The sequence below is a fragment of the Pristiophorus japonicus genome, chromosome 10 (genome assembly GCF_044704955.1).
Source record: "Pristiophorus japonicus isolate sPriJap1 chromosome 10, sPriJap1.hap1, whole genome shotgun sequence".
Classification (NCBI taxonomy): Eukaryota; Metazoa; Chordata; class Chondrichthyes; family Pristiophoridae; genus Pristiophorus; species Pristiophorus japonicus.
In genome coordinates, this window is record NC_091986.1 from 108,670,369 (window position 1) to 108,677,040 (window position 6,672).

Genomic DNA, 6,672 nt, shown 5'->3' on the forward strand with positions numbered 1-6,672 from the left:
ACCCTTTCTATTCACTATATTTAGCCCCCTCATAATTTTATACACCTCAATGAGGTCTCCCCTCAGCCTCCTCTGTTCCAAGTAAAACAAACCCAGCCTATCCAATCTGTCCTCATAGCTTAGATTCTCCACTCCCAGCAACATCCTCGTAAATGTCCTCTGTACCCTTGCCAGTGCAATCACGTCCTTCCTGTAATGCGGTGACCAGAACTGCACGCAGTCCTCCAGCTATGGCCTAACCATTGTTTTATACAGTTCAAGCATAACCCACCTGCTCTTATATTCTATGCCTTGGCTAATAAAAGCAAGCATTCTGTATGCCTTCTTAACCACCTTATCCACCTGGCCTGCTACTTTCAGAGATCTGTGGACAAGCACTCCCAGGTCCTTTTGTTCCTCTACACTTCTCAATGTCCTAACATTTAATGTGCATTCCCTTTCCTTGTTAGACCTCTCGAAATGTATTACCTCACATTTCTCTGGATTAAATTCCATTTGCCACTGTTCTGCCCACCTGATCAATTGATTGATATTTTCCTGCAATCTTCAGCTTTCTTCTTCATTATCAACCACATAGCCTATTTTTGAATCAGCTGCAAACTTCTTAATCATACCCCCTATATTCAAGTCTAGATCATTGATGTATACCACAAAAAGCAAGGGACCCAGCACTGAGCCCTGCGGACCCCCACTGAAAACATCCTTCCAAAAACACCCATCAACCTTTGCTTTCTGCCTCTGAGCCAATTTTGGATCCAACTTGCCACTTGGCCCTGGATTCCATGGGCTTTTACATGCATGATCAATCTGCATGTGGCACCTTATCGAAACCTTTGCAAAAATCTATATACACTACATCAAACGCACTGCCCTCATCGACTCTCCTGGTTACCTCATCGAAAAATTCCATCAAGTTAGTCAGACACGATCTTCCTTTAACAAATCCGTGCTGACTGTCCCTGATTAACCTGTGTCTTTCTAAATGTAGATTTATCCTGTCCTTCAGGATTTTTTCCAATAACTTTCCCACACTGAGGTTAGGCTGACTGGCCTGTAATTACTTGGGCTGTCCCTTTCTCCCATCTTAAACAAAGGTAACACATCAGCAGTCCTCCAGTCCTCTGGTACCACACCTGAAGTCAGAGAGGATTGGAACATAACGTTCAAAGCCTCTGCTATTTCCTCTTTTGCTTCGCTTAACAGCCTGGGATACATTTCATCTGGGCCTGGGGACTTAACCACTTTCAAAGTTGCTAAACATCTTCTCTCAGTATGTTTATTTCATCTAATATTTCATACATCCTCCTCGATAGCAGTGTCTGCATTGCCCCTCTCTTTTTTGAAAACAGACGCAAAGTATTCATTAAGAACCATACCCACATCTTCCGCTTCCACACACAGATTACCCTCATGTTCTTTAATGCCCTACCCTTTCTTTAGTTATCCTCTTGCTCTTAATATATTTATAAAACATATTTTGGTTTTCCTTGATTTTATTTGCCAATAATTTTTCATGCTCTCTTTGCTTTCCTAATATCCCTTTTGATTTCACCCCTAGACTTTCTATACTCCTCCAGAGATTCTGCAGTATTTAGCCCTCAGTATCTGTCATAAGCTTCCCTTTTTTTCTTTATCCTTGGTATAAATGGGATAGATTCAGGACAGATCTAGCAGCTCAAAACTGGACATCAATGAAGTGCCGTGGGCCATCAGCAGCAGCAGCATTGTATTCCACCACAATCTGTAACCTTGTAACCTGCAGCATCTTGACCTGAGACGTGAACTCTGTTTCTCTCTTCATGGATGCTGCCTGACCTGCTGAGTACTTGCAGCACTTTCTGGGGCTGAAATTGCCCCCCGCCCAAAATGGGGCACATACACCATATTTGATCCAGTAGCATCAATATGGATGGGTGGTATTAAGAGGGAAATTTGGTGTTTTCGGTCCCGAAACAGAGCGGAGTGGTGGTTGGACCGCGAAATTCTGCTCCTAACCGTTTGATGCTAATGATCATGCTAATGATGCAGCTGTTCCCTGGCCTTCTTAAAGGGCAGGTTTTGCAGCTGTGTCTTGAGTTTGTTCTGACCTGCATCCGAGGAAATGGCTTCAAGGGGAGGTTTGAGGCGGATGTGCCGCTTTAGCGACGCAGAGTTCGAGACTCTAATTGAAGCTGTGGAGGGAAGGAGGCAGCTACTCTTTCCTGAAAGTGGTGGGAGACCAACTCGGAGTGTCTTCACCAAAGCCTGGAGGGAGTTTGCGGAGGAGGTTTCGGGGACCTCCATTCATCAGCGGACCCCCAACCAATGCAGGAAAATGCTAACTCACCTTATTCGATTAGTTAGAGTGAGTCGATGTTACTCTAACTCCTCACATTACAACTGTCACACTCTCCTTCACCTTAACTTGTTTCTCACCAACACTACTTAGTAGCTGAAGTCCCTCTTGATTGCTAGGCCTGTATGTGTGCACACTCACAATGGAGGATGCCTTGCATCTGAGATTCACAGCTGCATGTAATGGACCCAGATGTGCACTCATTGCCGAGGCCTCTTGAAACTGCCACGAACCAACCCTTTGTTGCTTTGCAGGCCAACGTGGTGCACAGCCGTGCCGACCAGCAAGTCACTGGTGGGGGCGAATCCCAAAATGTGCAGCTCACAGATCTTGAACAGAGGGTGCAGCGGCTAGTGGGCGAGCACGTTGATCTCCCTGTGGCTGCTGGTTGCTCTGATGGCGCTGGGGGCTGCATGGGTAAGTGACTGTGCATCGCCATCTCTTCCTCACAGTGCAATGGCCTACTTGGCTATTGCTTATGATTCTGTGCAAGTTGCTTGCTGCATGGTGCAATGTGGCTCCTCACCCTCACGGCACCCCTTCTCCCATTTTTGATTGCAGCTGATACTCCTAGTGTCATCATGAGCGACACAGATACCCTTGACGTGACTGGCAACCACAGTCAGGAGGAGACAGTTGACACCCTCGATGATCTTGGTGACATCTCGGATGAGGGAGATGGAGAGGGGGAGAGCTCTGCCAGCAACAGTGTGTCACTGCTTCCTACAGTCCCACGCACCAACTCAGATATTGGGAGTCCTCGGTCGGGTAACATAGAATTGGGAGTCCGCAATCGGGTAACATAGATTTAGGAGAAGGGTCTGCACTGGATGAAACACCGGGGCCTAGCGGGCTGCAGCATGGCGAAGGGCTAAGGGAACCTTGGCTGCCATCTCTCCGGGGGTGGGGGCGAGTGCGCAGCCGAGTCCTGATGAGGAAGACTCAGACGAGCACATCAGTGTTGGGGCTTATGAGCAAAGGCTGGAGGCCATGCAATCGGAACTCGTGGCGGCAACGCAAAGGGTACCTAAGAGGTTGTCACAAGTGGTGAGAAGTGTGGAGGAGCCCACCTCTTGAATTGTTGACAGCTCTGCGTATACTATGGGGACCAGCATTACGAGTGTGCAGACAATGGTGGAATCCCAGAGCGAGCATGCGGATCTAGCTGCGACGACGCATCTCTTTGTGGAGGTGCCAGGAGTGAGGGAACGAGCGTGACTGTGCTTCTTTGGACTGGATGGCGCTGCCCTGGAAGCTCAGAATACTCTCTTGCACTCTGGGCAATAGGGCACGGAGCGTCTGACTGCTGTCGTCTCTAATGGCTTCCAGCGTGTGGCTGGTGTCATGCAATCTTAGTTGGAGGCTACGCAAGATCTAACTGCTGCCATTGCAGCTGGGTCCACCATGGTCGACTGGGGACCTGACGGTCGGTGCCACCCCACTCCACCAACCTGTGCTCCAGCAGCTTGGTGAGGGAGGTAGGGTGCTGCCCTATTGGGGTGGGCCTGGGGCCTCGGACCAGGAGTTTGAGGTGGGCTCTCCGGTTCACAGCAGCTCTGAGCCAAGACCTGCCTCTCCGCAATTGCTGCCAGCCATTGCTTCACCCCAGCCACTTCTGACTGAAGGCGCACAGGAGGATGCGGCCCAGTCTACAGCCGGCCCTTTCAGGGCCCGAGCTGGTCGAGGGTGTCCAAGAAGGACATCTATTGCTTCCTCTACAGACACACAGCAATCTTCCCAAAGCCATGAGGCAGCCACAGGGGAGACACTGAGGCATAGCGTAAGGATAGGTATGTGTAAGAGGGATAATAAGGAGTTGCACAAGGGTGATAATTAATTATGTGAATGTTCTGGAAACCCATTGTTTGGGTTCTAATAAATCTTTATTTTGTGTTTGGAATTTGTGATCAGGTCTCTCATTTTATTGTGCGGGAATGATGTGTGAGAGGCCACACAGGTTGGTCCATGGACATGGCCAGATGCAGGCTCAACTGGACATTGGGTTTTGTGAACCGTGCACATATGAGACGGATTTGTGCTTCCTTTGCAGGGTCACGATGGCGATGCCGCCTCCTGCGTGGCTGCCCACCCGAATCCTGCTCCTCCTCCTGTGCCTCCTCCTCCTCTACATCCGCCTCCTACTCCTCTTCCTCCTCCACAGGTGCCACTGCTGCCTCATCCTCTAATGGCTATGCCCTCATGGTCTTCAGGTTGTGGAGCATGCAGCACACCAGCACGAATATGGAGATACGCTCAGGTGAGTGCTGCAGCACACTCCCTGAGCAGTTCAGGCAACAGAACCTCTGTTTCAGAATGCCAATAGTGGGTTCGATGATTGTCCTGGTGGCTGTCAGACTCTCATTGTACGTGAGCTGTGCAGCAGTTCTAAGGTTGCGCAGAGGAGTCATGAGCCAAGTGTTCAGCATGTATCCATTGTCACCACAATCTTCATTGAGACCAGTGAAGAGGTGTGGCACACCGCTCTAGCGCAGTATGAAAGAATTGTGGCTCCTGCCAGGAAATCGGACGTCCACTTGCATAATCTTGCGGTTGTGGTCGCAAACGAGTTGAACATTGAGGGAGAGGAAGCCCTTGCATTTTCTGAATTGTTCGGGTGTGTGTTGGGGTGCCCTCAGACCGACATTGATGCAATCAATGACCCCCTGGACCCAAGGGAAGCCCGGAATGTGCAGGAATGTAGTCTGGTGCTTAAATTGCTTGTCCCTGGTCATGGGGAAGGAGATGTAGTTGGTCCTCCTCCTATACAGAACATCTGTAGTCTCCCGTATCCATGTGTAGGCTGCAAATTGCGAGATGCAAATTGCACATGTCCGCAGTGGCAGTTTGGAAGGACCCAGTCGAATAAAAGTCAAGGGCAATAGTCACCTTGGATGCCACGCCCAGGGCTGTCCTCACCCGTGTCCATGGCTCCAATTCTGCCTGCAGGCGATTGCAGAGCTCAGTCATGATGTCCTTGCGGAATCGTTGTCTGTGCAGGCACTGATCATCATTCAGATCCCTGTATGAGAATTGCTGGAGGAAGACCCTTTGTCGATATGGCCTGGCACCCCCACGTCTGTGTAGCCGTCTTGCTCTGTGATGTAGCTCAGTGGCTTCTCCCTGCTGCTCTGCTGCCTCCTCCACCTCTGCAGGCTGTTGCTGCCCAGCATCTGGCTCCGCTGCAGACTGCCTCCTGTCCTGCTGGCCCAGTTACTGGTGCGGGTGCTCCGCATACCTCACACTCCTCCTTAGGGGATGCCCTTGCTGAGGGCCTTTGTGTGGCACCTCTCTTGCCTCCACTTTGTTGCCATCTCCCTGGCCCTCGCCATGCTGGGCCACAATGATGTCTGCGGTCCTTGCCCGCTGCCTCTGCAGCCGTTGCCCCCGGTGCTGCCTTCTCCTCCATGCCTCGGCAGCACACACAATGTGTAGGAGGCGTTGGCTTGCAAGCCCCCATTTCAAAGCCCTCCATAAGCCCAGCTTCCACGAAGTGGTCCTGTTCTGCAGGTGGCGGCGCCTCCAGCACTCGCAAAGTAGCACGCACTGTATCCTTGCACTACAAGTGAATCAACGGGAAAAAGTCGTTGACACAAAATCAATACAAACCAACACACCTTTAAGGCACTCCAGCGGTGAGCATCAGGAACTATGCACTGCACGAAAAAAACACCGTCGAGTGGTGGGAGCACTTTTATAGGGCAATGGCGCTTCTGGCCCGTCCCGGCAGTGTGTGCAGTGATGACGCAGAAGTGGGGGGGGAAGCGGTGCGGTGATGCACACCGCCAGAAAACCACGGCAGGGCAATTGGTTTATCGGCGGCCATTCCACTCAAAGTCGGTGGCTACTCCACTCTGCAGTGTGGCCGCTGATTTCCGGTGGTAACAGTCTTTACGGGAACTGGCAATTTCGGCCCCTCTGTCTTTTCAGAGGCATTCCTTTACCATCTGAGGCCTTGCAAGCATTTTTTTATTTTATTTATTCGGTCCTGGGATGTGAGTGTCACTGGTAAGGCCAGCATTTATTGCCCATCCCTAATTGCTCTTCAGAAGGTGGTGGTGAGCCACCTTCCTGAACCATTGCAATCCGTGTGCTGTTACGGAGGGAGTGCCAGGCTTTTGGCCCAGCGACGATGAAGGAACCGCAAAATATTTCCAAGTCAGGATGGTGTGTAACTTGGAGGGGAACGTGGAGGTGGTGGTATTGCCATGCGTCTGCTGCCCTTATCCTTCTAGGTGGTAGAGGTCGCGGGTTTGGGAGGTGCTCCGAAGAAGCCTTGGTGATGTTGCTGCAGTGCATCTTGTAGATGGTACGCCGGTGGTGGAGGGAGTGAATGTTTA